This window comes from Prinia subflava, chromosome 9, assembly GCF_021018805.1.
Source record: "Prinia subflava isolate CZ2003 ecotype Zambia chromosome 9, Cam_Psub_1.2, whole genome shotgun sequence".
NCBI classification, from domain to species: domain Eukaryota; kingdom Metazoa; phylum Chordata; class Aves; order Passeriformes; family Cisticolidae; genus Prinia; species Prinia subflava.
In genome coordinates this window covers 24,626,877-24,640,645 of record NC_086255.1, presented here as the reverse complement: position 1 = coordinate 24,640,645, position 13,769 = coordinate 24,626,877, and the positions used below count along the sequence as shown (strand labels likewise).

Sequence of the window (13,769 nt, the reverse complement as noted above, 5' to 3'; positions counted from 1 at the left end):
TGCACCACCAGCTTGCCTGGCAGCCAACACAACGGAATGCTGGAGAGAAGAAGTGAAGCAGAAACCAGCTGAATTTTTAGCATGAGGACAAGCCTGCCAAAAGAAGAAGGTATATCCTCTACATTTCTACTAAAAGCTGTTATTTTGTGCTTTGTTTTGGGAAGAGGTTGCTCACTGCTTTATCTCTGTCTTGCACAATCCTGATGAGTGTCTACCTCAGTCTTGCCAGCCCTGTTTACAGGGGCAGCGTTTGGCATTCCGGGGTGAGCCCTTTGCTCTTTGCCTGGCCTTGGGTGGACATTGGCTGGGGTACAGTGCAAATGAACACCCAGAATCAGCACAGCCGCAGGCACTGAGTTTTGACTGTAAGGTTTTTCCCCTTTTTTCAGTCCTACTTTTTTCAGTAACTCAGGGGAGGGAGGGCTGTTTGAGCCCTGCTTTGTGCAGTGCACTGTCCAGCCAGCCACGGTACCCTTGTGTGGACATGGAAAGTACAGCAGCAAGAACAGTGTGTGCTAAGTAGCTCTGCAAAACTAATAACATAAAATGTAATGCTGAGGAAGAGACTTTACAGCAATTTTGCTTGCAGAAAATTTCCTTACTGAGAGTGAGGTCTATTAGATGTTTCCAGCTGCAAAAATTAAAGCTCTCAATCCCTGCAGCAGTGTCAGGAGGGTTTTGTTCCCAGGATCCCATTTCTGGGGCTATTGTTCTCTGTTCTGGTGGCATCAGAGAGAGAAGTTATAGGCTGTCAGGTTGCCTTGTATCTTTCCTATTCAAGAGCTAGGATAAATTCTGTGCCTGTAACAATATAATAAACACATCAGTTCAGAGCAGTGCTATTTGTCAGACATGATTTGATAAAAACATTGTAGAGACAGCATCATTTAAAAGAGATTTGGAATGAGAGATCTTTTGTTTTGTGTGTGTTTTTTAAAGCAAGAAGCTGAAATTTCCATGCTGACCTCTGCTGTTTTGGCCAAGAAGCAGAGGTGGGATCTGTGTGCTGTCAACAGGCAGCATCCAGGGCTCGACCTATAACCTTGCAACCCACAAGAATGTCTGGTTTGTTGTACCACTGTTGAACTTCCCTGGAGGTTGTTTGCCTGGGAAAGCAGATGTATGAAGCAGACAGGATTGTCAGCAATTTCCCCACCCCTAGGTTCTCTCCAGGTCAAGACACCAGCTTGCTGAAACACAGTTCTTCCACACAACAGGAATTTCACTAAACTCTCTCAAACCCAGCATGTTTGTATGAAGTACAAAATTTACAGGATTATTGTAAATATCTGCATTAAGTGACAAAATCCTAAGGGCAGCTGGCTTAGTATTCACAAACTATTAAATGCTTTTCTTAACTGTGTTTGTAACTTCTACCTGCTTAACTCTGTGTCTCTATATGCTTATCTCTGTATCTTCCTCCAGAATTACTTGGTTCTGATTCCAGTTTTGCATACAGACTTCCTCTCTATTCAGATCCTTGAATGGACCTTCTTTCTGCATACCATTCTTTGGGGGAGTGGTCTTACGTCTGCGTGTTCTTGAATCTGAAAATCTGCAGATTGCCTTGGAGAAGGAAGCAGCTCAGCACAGGACAGCACTTGGCTTTTGAAGTTTCAAACTTGCCTTTGGAGCCATCAGTTTTGAGTATTCTTCACCAGCAGCAGCAATATCATATGGGAATAACAGAAGTGGGAACTGTACCCAATTATTTTCATCACAACATAGCAGGGTGACAGCTCCTAGACACTTGCAAAAGGATATATGGCTCAAGCACTGGATAGAAATGCACAGCTACCTCACTGATTCACTTTGATGTCAGACCATCAGAGTGCTTTTATTCTGAAACCAGGAGTTCACAAAGTGCTTCAAACTTTTCATTGAGACAATTAGAGACAGGCTTAAAGGCTTTTGAAAAACAAAACTCTGGGAATAACCTTGCTTCAGAACAAACTCAGAGCACGCATTATGAAGCACGATTAATAGGTGCTCATTCAGTTAGTGCAATTAGAGCTTTTAGAAACATATAAAATGCAAGCTGTCTTGTGCAGGATCGTTTCCTTGTGAATTGGTAGTGATTTATCCCTTGACTGTGTATCCTACCTCTCATCTGTGCTTCTGCACAATCAGAAGGATGGAGCAGAGCTGAAGCTCTTTACCCATCTCTTTTGACTTGTCAGCCTGCCAAAGGGGCTGTGCACAGGAACTGTTTCTGTTTGGTTTTCTATCCTGAAATGGTCAACCCTCATTAATGATAAAATCTTTGAGTGTCCTGTGACTGCCTGGTATATTAAGATCAAGGTGAAAGTATCAAGTTCTTGTGAGGGAGTAGGGAATTCCTACAGTTGGAGCAATGCCACAGGTATAACACAATCTGCAAGGCTGAGCATAATCTTGACAGAAGCTGTTAGGAGAGTGAGACAGTTCCGAAGCAGACCAGACCAAAAAACCCAAACGGCCTGCTTAATTCAGAGGAAGTTCTGCTTGAGATTCAAAGCTGACAATTCAGGCAGGATCCCTCACTTGGGATACTGACTATTAGGAACACCTGTATTGAGCTTCTTCTCCTGTTCTGAAAAATCTGCTGAGTTTCCTGTCATCTGAGGTAAAAGACATTTGAGTTTTAAAAGTGTGAGATTCTGAACGGAGATAAATAACTGTTCTTCCCATCCCTAGTCAACTCTTCTACTTACATAGTAAAAGTTTGACTATGAAGTCCAAAAACTTCCCCCTTCAGCTTCATGGAGCTTTAAAGGATCGTACCTTACACATTTGGAAGGCATCTCCACATGGGACACCCATCACTCCATAAAAATTTTTATGCAGCACCAGTGCTTCATTATTAAACCTGAGTTTACACTTTGATATTTACTCAACTGAATCAAACAAAAATAATTGGCTGCTGACACACCTGTATGATGCTGAATTGTTCAGCACTAGATTGCTCTGAGCAAGAAGTGGTTAAATCTTGCCATCAAACAGTAACAAAATAAAAATAAATGCCATTCATACAAAGCTCAGGACACATTATCTAATTATTGGGCTAAAGGGTTCTGTACACTATTGGGAAATTTCTGTCCTTCATTTAGCTTGGAGGAAGAGGAATATTCTCACTCTGTTCCTTTGCTTTTCCTTCATCTACTGTAAATGAAATGTAAGGGGAAGGACATTCTTTTCTGTTGAGACTTCTTCACACACAGGCCATGAAGAGGTGAACTTGGTGCTCAAGGGCTCACAGAACACCACAACAGAATTCCAGCTCTCCACTCCAGCTGCAACAGAAGATGCAGAATGGCAGCTTTTGCCAAAGCTGGATGAGCTGTTCACATTTGACAGCTGATCTGTCAAATAAAGATTTCTCAAGGCTTTTCATCATTTTGCAGCAAAAATTTATGAAGCAGAAGCCTGCACTAGCATGCAAGAGCTGACATTCACATACAGTTGAAGTATCAGAAGCTGTAAACACATTTTGCTTCTCAAATGAAGTGCACATTGAGAAAGGTTTTGTGAAGACTGAACAAATAAGAATCCAGATAAGAATCCCATATAGATTTAGTAATACAGGGTAGAGCTGGCTCACACTCAAGATCCTTTAATATGCACGGCAAAACTTGTGAAGCATGGTGTAGATACTGAGATTACCTACCGAGGTTGTGGGATCAATAAAGTCCCTACAGTTCTTCATGGTTTCTGTTATGTTTCAGCAGGACTTTTCCTTTCTGCTTCTTAAATTTAATGATTCTAGAAAAGATTCAAAGTCATTAGAAGGGTCTTCAGGACCTGCATTTCAGCAGCTGATCCAAAAGGTGCCCACCCCATAGGGAAACAGCATGCTAACTAGGCAAGTGAAAGCACGGCCACCAATGAATAAAGTGGCCTGTAAGTGACCTCTGGTGGACAAGAACAGCGTTAAATGTCTTCGTGTTTCTCAGCAGAGGAGTTTATCCATTTAATTAGCTTACAGACACTCAGTTGAATGCTATCTCATGTTATAGAATAATCAAAACCATTTTCCACTTGAACAAAAAGAATTTGATACAAAAAAAAAAATGGAAACTAACACAGTTGAATCATAAACTCTAAAAACATCTGTAACAGTGGAGCTCTTTTATTGCTGTGTTACATTATACCACTAACAAAGTAAAGCTAAGGCAATCTTTCAGGTGAGGTAAAACTGAAAAGCAGTTTCCAAGGGAAAAGAGTCATCCTTTGAGGACATATCAGTCATTCCAAATAAAACAATTCCCAGGTTGGGTGAGGTGGTGGAACCTGTTCCTAAAAGCTTATGTAGCTTATGTAGCTTATGTAGCTACTTATTACAGTGCAGAATATCCCCAAGGACCTTATCCTATTCCCAACTAAATATTGTTTAAAAGTATTATAAGCTTGGGAATTGATTTTGATCTCATGGCTTGCAGAGGCTCCCAGCTCTGAGCTTTGGGACCTCTGTTTCCAGAGTGCATGTACAGTCTGACAGACCACCAAGCTTGTGCAGTCCCTCCAGGACTGCAAATCCCCCTTTGGTAACTGGACTTGTCTTCCCTTGCTACCCTTTCCCAATCTCCACACAGAGCTGGAACTCCAACAGCTTCTCACGTGTGGATAACAACCGACATGGGAGAGGGTTTGCTGTACAGAAATAAAGCTCTGAAAATGTTCCCTAGGAAAGCCAGCATGTCTTGGCAACAGTTGTCCTGGCAACTAAGTCTCCTGGCAGAGGGAGGTGGCCACTGATCCGTGCAAGCGGATGTGTGTGTTGTTTTTTCTGAGGCCTGAGTGGATAGGGAATAGAACGGGAAAGCCCCCACCATTTGTTATTCCCCCATCCCTTGCATTGACAGGAAACTCCCACCAGTCAAAGAGTTATGGAATTCTGCCTCTTGAATGCAGATACAGGACATGCTAATTACAAGGCGTATTAATGAACAGCATCATTTCAAACACCATTGGTTTTTCTTTTTTTCTCCTATTTTTATCTAGTCATGTTAGGAACTGTCTTAACTCTCTACCAGGAAGGAAAACTGCGCTGGAAAAATCGCAGCAGAATATGTCAGCAGAGCCACAACAGAGTCCAGATAAAAATGGCAAGGGATGTTTTTGTCTAAGTAGATTTTCAGAAGATTGTGAAAGCTTTGGAGGTCTGTATAACTTTTGATTTCACAGCTTATGTGGAGTGTGGCACAGGTGCCCCTCAGGGCTAGCAGAAAGACTGTGCTGCACTCATAACTGCAGAGGCCAGACCTGAGCCTAAATGAAACCCGAGGCTCATGACGAGGAGCTCACACGGTGGTCCTTGGCCTGGGCAGCAATTCCTGATTGCCTGGCAGGACTTGATTGCTCTTTCTGCTAAAGTGTCCTCACTGCCAGTTTCTCTGGCTTTGGAACAAAGCTCTATTCCTGCTCCTCTAAGGCATTTATGAGCCTGGCACTCATGGATTCGAATGGACAATGTCGAAATGCCTCTGTTCCAGCACTGTTTGCACACACACATCAGGTGTAAGAGCACAGCACACAAAGTGTCCCTGCCCAGCCAGAGCTTTTCCCTCTTCCCTTGCACTCCCTGAGGCACAGTTTGCTCCAAGAGCTCCTGGAAATGTTTGAAGACTCCCAGAGAGTGAGCCTCACCTGGGCACAGCCAGGCTCTGCTGCAGGGACAGCAAACCTCCCTCACAGGAGAACAGGAGCCCTTTGGCCACAGAGCTTCTGGTTCCCAGGAAAGCAGTGACACAGAAAAAAGCCATTTCATTTTCATGGGCTCATCCCTGAGCTGTCCCTTTCAAAGTGTGACTGGAGCCTTGGGGTGACTGAATGACCAGCAAGGGGCTGAGTGGGGAGCAGAGACTTTTCAAATGGATCAGTGGGAAGAAATGAGAAGTGCCTGAGTCCATGCTAGCTCTGAAGGGTCAGGGTGAGGCTGAACGAGGCTACACCGGGACATTGGGATCCACAAACAGCAACACTTCTAGGAGGTTCTCAGAAACTGATCTGAAAGAAATATTTCTGTTTCAGAAAACATGCCTTGGCAACAAAATTATTTCCTCTTCAAATATTTCTCAAGGTTTATTCTACCGCTTTAATCTGAATTATGCTAATCCATGCGTATGATGATTCCATTTAGCCATGAATATTTGGACACATACATTTTCATATAGGAGGAATGCAAAAGAGTTTATTAGATGATAGCACAACCACTGCATGAATTCAGTATTTGCACAAGAAGCAGAGAAATGTTTTTCATCAGTTTACCATGGCTTCTCTTCCCATTACCTACGCAGTAAACTCAACACAATAAATGTTTCAGGATGCCATTAGGCAGGTGGACTCCCAGAGATTTTCAAGGAGATGGAAAAAAGCACCTCAAGCAGTAAATCATACATCCTGAAAATTGCATAGTAAACACTTGAAGACATGTAAAATCCCACTTCTAACCTAAACAAGTAAACAACTTGAAAAAAATGGGCTCAGACATAAAAATTGTGAGCTGACTACCAATGATCTGCAAATATATTGAAGGCCTATATTTGTTCAAATACATTATTCATAAGAAATAATTTGAGTTGTGGTTGTATGCAATTTATGTTGCATAAACTTAAGCAAATAGTTGTAACCAAAAGCTGATTTAAAGAATTAATGAGCAATCTCTAAATAAAATTCTATTACTAAATAAAATCTTCCTTGATTTGCAAAGCCATATGCTTCCTTTAGCATATACATTAATAAGCATATCTATTAAGAGCTGAGGCCTGGAATGCTTGATAGAAAGCTCAGATCTGATCAAGCTCTCACTCAGGACTGGTGTGAGGTAAACAAGAGGAGAAACCACTGCTTTAGAGATGTTCTTGAAGTATTTCGGGTTCAACAGCAACAAAGCCAACTGAATTCTTGTGCTCAACAGCTACATTTCTTCTCCAGGATCAACACTTCTGAATTTTTAGTAGACAAATAAAGAGAAAAGGGAATGTAATTTTTCACCTCTACTGAAACGCTTCCCCTGTCCATTGCTGCAGTCCTTTGGACACGGAATTTGTGAGTGAACATTTCAGGCTCAGAGGCACTGCAGTATAGAGTGCTACAGTTTGAATTCTGTACCAGTGTTTGCTAGAGAACAGTATGAGGGGTGGCTTGACTTCCATTATCTGCAGTAACTCCATACTTCTCTCTACTAACTCTGAACTAAACAAGTGCATGATGCTGAAGCACTATTGATATTATTGTTCTGTAAATTCTCATATTATATAGAAGTCTTAATAAACCAGGTGCTTTTACACAGTTGGACATAACAGGGAATGTCTACAAACTAACACCTCCTCCAATTATTACCCTCAAAAATTTTTACCCAAATAGATGAAAACTTGTCTAGCTTCCATATAGCTGTCTCTGAAATCTGAATTTAATAAAAGTACTCAGGTTGCTTGACCAACAGTTGAGACACCTCAAAGCTTTCCTCTGACAGGGATAATGCTGAACTACAAAAAAAAAAGAAAAAAAAAAAAAAAGGGGGGGAACAGCCAATATTTACAAACAAATTAAATACAATTACAATTACTCAAGCAGAGTAGCTCCTACCACCTACTTTCCACTAATATCTACCAGTCCTCTTGTATTCACTTCAACCAAAAACCTGAGTTGCACAAATAACTTCCTGTTCTGTCTTCACTTGCTCATCCTCTTTATTTCAAAACCACTTTTAAGGTTCTGAAGAGTTCTGGAGTAGTTTCCCAGCTTAGGCATGGGGCAGAGGCTGTTGTGCAGGCTGACCTCCCTTACAGAAATGCTCCAAGCCTTTGTTCCTTCCCTGCAGTGCATCCACAGTGGAGGGACAGGAATGCCCAGCGAGCTGTTACTCTCCAGTGCCTCCTCTGCTTCTGACTCTTTTGCATACAAGGACAACAGAGATGAAATTTTACCTTTTGTAATTGTCATGGGCAATTTCCTCTCATTATGGGCTAAACCGAAACGGACAGTTAAAAATGTGTTTGATTTTAACCCCCTTCCCTCTGGTTTGGCTGATTTATGGAACCAACCATACAGCTAGCTGTTGTCATTAACCTTGACAGCATTGCTGCTCATTAGACATCAAAGCTGTTACATTTCTACAGCAGCTTTCCACAAAATGTGTCTTGGTATCTGAAAAATATTAGGGAACGAATCCTAACTGCTCTTAAAAGGTAGCTGCCAAAAATATGAAAGCCATGAAGGTTTTTCAGACCCAGGATTTTGAAACACTAGATCTTTCCAAAGAGAGTGAGCCAAAGATGTCTTGATATGATGACAGAAATGCAGAAATGGGTTTGTTAATGTGTTCTGACAGCACTCCTGGATCTCCAGTACCTCTCAGTCACGTCCTGCCTGACAGGAGCTTTGCAGCTCCAGCGCACTGAGTGACTGTGACTCTGAGAGTCACTTCTCTTGGGCAGTCTGAATAATCTTTAAATGGCCACTGGTTTAAACACAGTCTAGAACACCAGCTGAAGTGTATAACAGAACAGGATCTTCTGGCACAGACTGCTTCTGTTAGGAACTGCTCCAGCAGTTGGGCAATAACTAAGTTTCTGAAGAGCCTTTCTGCCACAACTCATAGTTCTCATCTTTTTGTAAAGTTTGGTGCCCCAAAGTTTTCAGTGACCTCAATGAGGGCTGTGAGTTTTCAGAATTTTTGGAAGCCCACCACTTTTTTTTTAAATGAAACCTAATTTCAATATGTTAGTTTAAATAGACAGAATTGTGAAAAATATGAAATAGATCCCTAAAGCTTTCATGCATACAAGAGAAGACCTGAAAAACAATCATCATTTTAACTCAGCCTTTTCTAAACTTATTTTAGATAACCATAGGCTACATCACAGCTCTTCAGGCATATGGGAATTGCCTAGCAAATGACAGCTAACTAAGGTCATGGGAAGATTTACTGTCATTAATATCAACTTACAGTAAGAAGGAATGTTCATTTCCTCTTAGTGAGTCACCAAACACAGTTTCTGTTTGTCTAAAAGTGATAAGAGCAGTATACAAGAAAGTTAATTTTCACTGATGCCAAAGTGAACGAAGACAGACTCATGTAGCTGACAAACTTCAATGTGAAATCCAAGCAGGAATGCTAAAGTAGTGCATTTGTTACTGAGATGAGGTACAGCCATAATGGGGACACCGTTTGTGCAATATAATAAAAAATGTTCCATGTGATATATTGGCAATATATGAGGCAATGTGCACATTTATACCAAGTGACAACCCAGGGACAGGTAGATTAGAGTCAGAAATTACCAGCAGGATCCATCCTTTCACTTACACCTTTGTCCACTGTTCTCTCTTTACCACTCTGTTTCTATTGATCTCAGTTTGAATATTAGGATTTTATGACCTACCTACATGCTCAAGCATTTCTCCTGTCTGTATATCATCCATTCCAGGTGATGGTTATGCTGAGCTGCCATTTATTCTATACCACTGCTCTCTGCTGACCTCCTTGGAGAAGCAAACAGCCCAGCAGCTTGGCAACTTAGCTTTTGATGTCTCCAGTCACCTTCAAAAATATCAGGTTTTAATAATTTTCCACTACCACTCCTGCCTTTGGGGAACAGGAGGATAAAGAGGACTCAGAAACACAATACATCTAAATTACTTTCAGCACAGCAGAGCAGAGTGGCAGCTTCTGGGAGCCTGCTGAGCAAGGCCACCTTATTTCCCTACGTGACCCACATGTGAGAACACTGCACACAAGTGCATGGCTAATTTGCCAATTCGCTTTAATGTCAGAGCACCTGAGTACTGCTACTCCAAATGAAGAGTTTATAAATGGGTTTCCAGCTCTGTAGCTCTCTGAAAGATCGTGGGGGTTCAGGATCAAATGGGTCCTGGAACCAGACACCCTGTGAGATGGCCTTTGCACCAATGCTTGTGTTACTGAGATCCTGAAGGACTACTTCTGTCAGATCTCTGAGAAAGCTGCAGTAACTCTGGAAATGTTTTGGGTTTTTTTTTTCTAGGAAGAATATTGCATTTCTTGTACACAATAATTTGCTGTTGTTTATGCCATCAATAGTCACCACCAGGCATGCAGCAGCGTGGCTGCATCCCCCAGCTGAGGGCAAACCAAAACCTGTCCAACTGCCTGCAAACCCAAGTTCAGTCTGATCCAGCTTTCAAAAGGCAGCTGCATGAGGGCAGCATCCAACACAAGCTGCTCTACCTGTGCTTCATCAGTCCCTCCTGCCTAAACCAGGACCTTATCTCAACCTCAAAGATAAATGGGCCCTTCTTCCCTTTATACCATGTTTGTTTACTTTGCCTTGTCTGCCTACACTTTTTATGGGCATTCTGCTTCCTTTAAGAAAAGGTTGGTCCCTGCCACCCAGCACTTCTGATGTCCATGACTGCTCTCCTTTGTGGTCCACACAGCCCATGTTTTCCAAGAAGAACCTCAACACTTCATGGCCCAATGAGTTGAATCAGAGAAGCTGAAGAGAAACAGTGCAAACAAAGGAAGTAATTAATCTCAGAATTTTGCAACATTTGCAGCTTCCTCTTAGAACTGCTAGATGCAGACTGTAAATAAAAAAAGAAAACCCTGGTCTTCTACGACAAATGCAAATTATAATATTTGATACCTATGGATCTTAACTGGAATTCCAGAACTGAATATATTCAAGAAGTTCAGACATTTGCATTTAGATCCTGCTTAAATAAATTCCTATGATTGTTGAGTGGCCTTTTAAGTATTCCTTTTGGCCTTAGTAAAATTATTTAAGTGCAAATGAGGCATTGCTTTCTGTGCAGTTTTCCCAGGCAGATTTTGGAAAGTTACCTGATGGAAAGAGGCAAAACAGTGAAAAGACTTCAGTGCCATGCCGTTGATTTCTTCTTTCATCACAGGATAATGTACACAGAAGTCAATTTTCCACATGCACCAAACAACTGCACTGACCGAGCTACACCAGCAATAAATAAATTTTCATTTCAGAAGAAAATTTAGTCTCTCTTCTGAAATAAAATCAATCCCTAATACTGCATTTATTAAGAAGATTTCTGTGGTAAATAGCAGCTGCTGTGTGTCACTATTTGGAGCCATAGATTTTACCTAATTTCAGAATGCTTTGCTTATATTGGAAAACGTGCAGTGATGATATTCTATTTATAGCTGTGCCAGTATGATGAAGTAGCATTACTGTAAGGTACAATTATGGTGAGTTAATACTGGTCTTAGAAGCGTGTCTTGACTTTAGTCTCTATTACTAGCTAAACTTGAAGGCTCCTCTGACTGGAAAAGAGCTGCTGTTTTATCTTGGTCTGCCTATCTTTATCTCCTCACCATTTCTGCTGTCGTCAATAATTCTGCAAAGTACAAACATTTACTTCCTTTTCCCTTATATTTGCAAAGAATGGCATCAGATGTTTTTGCCAGTGACATTTCTAAAGAAGAAAATAGGAAAGCAAGGCAAAACCAAAATTACTGAAATGCCTGTTTTGGGAGGATAATGGCAGGATCAAGAGCTGGGTGCAAGTATGGAAAATGTGAGAGGCATTTCTTCCATCCTCCCCAGGCTGCTTACAGGGAAGCCACAAGTATTAATGCAAAGCCATACTGAGGTGTGTGAAGCCATAACTGAGGTAGAATATATAATTATGAAAGGCTTTTGGGAAGAGCTAATGCAGTGACTGATTTGCAAGGCAGAAGGGCAAATTTGCCTCCTATTCTGCCACTGAAGCTCGATTGGTGCTGCATGAGACTCCCTGTCTGTGACCAGATATTGAGGCTCCCTCACCTTCCCATGGCCCTCTGCCAGCATGGATGAACAGATGTGCCACCATCAGTGTCAAAAGGCTGAGGCAGGGGTAGCAAATCTTGATTGCTTGTATCAGAAAGGTTTAAATTTTTCTGCCAAACTAGCTTCAGTGGAGCTGTAAAGCACGGTGCCCCAAGGTTTGCTTTAAAGGCACTATTCTTCTAGCCTTCCTTCAGGCAGAGAGATGGATTATGTGACTTTTCACAACCCTTAGTAACCCTCTCTTCTACATTTCTTTTTTTGCTGGTTTAATGCCCTAATAGTATTTTCCTGCAAGCAGCTTCATTTCATGGGTACTCAATCTTTTATGACACATACAGTTCCATTAGGCTTCTATTTTCCCTCAGCTTGGTAGTGGGAAATTTTCAGGTCTTCTCTGAAGTTAGATTTGTTTCTCCTAGCCCTCTAGAAACATCAGATTCCTGCAGAATTTAACAGGAGACAGAATAATCTTTTCTATGGATCCAGAAATGTGTAGATTGACTGATTAGCTTTTAGTTTTAACACAAGCATTTTTAATAGCTTTAATCATGAGCAGAAATACTTAACTGTAGGTAATTTTGAGCATGCTTGGTAAGGGTGTTGCCTGAGCATTCCCAGATAGCTAATGAATTGTTAGTTACAATTTAGACTGAAAAAAACATTCTTAAGTCTGTAGAATTTTCCTTATTTTGGCCTGCCATTTACTTCTGGCTTGTATTCTAGGAAAAAAAAAAGAATTGGAATGCTTATAGATTCTTCCCATTTTAGTGTAAAATACTGAACTGGGCTATATATCTTACAGCACCATGTTTGCCTTAGAAAAAGGTATGAAGGAATCATGAAAAACCTTCTGAAACAACAACACTGGGAACAGATTTAATTCACTATCAAACTAGAGCACATTTAAACATGGTACTCTAGAACTGAAAGAACCATAAAGAATAATTACCTGTGGAATATTCCACCCTCGTTTTACATGCTGCTGTCATGTTCATCTAGTCTTTGACCAAACAGTTGAATGAAACCAGAAGATTTTATAAACCTTCAGATCAGCTATGCTCACAAACATTCTCTCCATGCTTGGCAGGCTGAGGACTGTACTAAAAACATAATTTTAATGAAGAATAGTTGAACAGAGTTACCAGTGAGACAAATTGTAGGAAAGCCACTTTACTGTACCTGGATCCATTTTGACCCCCATTTCCTTTCTATTTCCACTGTCTTTGCCTGGCTTTGCTTTCTGAGCAGGGCCACAGCCTGGAATGTTTGCAGTGCTGGAGCTCTCACTTGCTCCAGGGACTGAAGTGCCCAACACTGGCTGCAGCAGCACTGCTCAGTCTGGCCTGCAAGGGTTAATGACCAAATTATTGTCGGAGCTGATGGCTCCCTTTAGCTGCCCATGCTCCATGAGGTAACCATATTACCTCAGAGTGGTTTGTTCACCTCTTTTGAGTCTGAATTTCTACTTTTTAATACATAAAATGAGTGCTCCTGGGCAGCTCTTAAATAATACCTTTAAAAAGGGGCATTTAAAGCATTAATTGTCAAAATTGACTAAATGCAGGAACTCAAATTAGTAAGCTAAAGCTCCATCACATGACACTGGGAGCCCTGGTATGAAAGTAACTCCCAGACTCTTTGCCCCTTGCTCAGAGTTAAGGGTTTGTCATGTCCCCTGAAAATAGGACAACTTCAGAGATGGGGCAGGTCCAACGTGCTTGGAAGCCTTTATTCATTGAGTGATGAGCCTTCAATGAGGGCTTTAACTGATAATTTTGGGTGTATTTCTGCTAATCCATTAAAGTTCCTGGGAAAGCAAAATTCAGCCCTTATAATCCTGTCTCAACAGCCCCTTTTGCTCTTTCACTCGTTAGCTATGGGCAACGCCCAGTTGCATCTGAGCTCACAGTTGCTCTGGACTCACTGAGTTTGTTCAAACAGAACTGCACTAAAATCCAATTTCTAAGCTTATGATTTTGTAATGAGCAGCCAGAACCCATACAG

General features: G+C 41.4%; 1 protein-coding gene across 15 annotated transcripts in view; it reads right to left on the bottom strand.

The window, feature by feature from the left end:
* The window catches only part of SFTPD (surfactant protein D), a 77,190-nt gene that overhangs the window by 21,061 nt on the left and 42,360 nt on the right, over positions 1-13,769 (bottom strand). Inside the window, exons 1-2 of one of the 15 annotated variants that reach the window (XM_063405972.1) lie at positions 5,626-5,657; positions 3,647-3,741 (exon numbers count right to left, since the gene is read on the bottom strand). The exons of 13 other annotated variants lie outside the window; for them this stretch is intronic. The gene's annotated coding sequence lies outside the window, so the exon portion shown is untranslated. Of the gene's footprint in view, positions 1-3,646; positions 3,742-5,625; positions 5,658-13,769 lie in introns of those variants that run through there. One more of the 15 variants, XM_063405968.1, reaches the window with a different exon arrangement.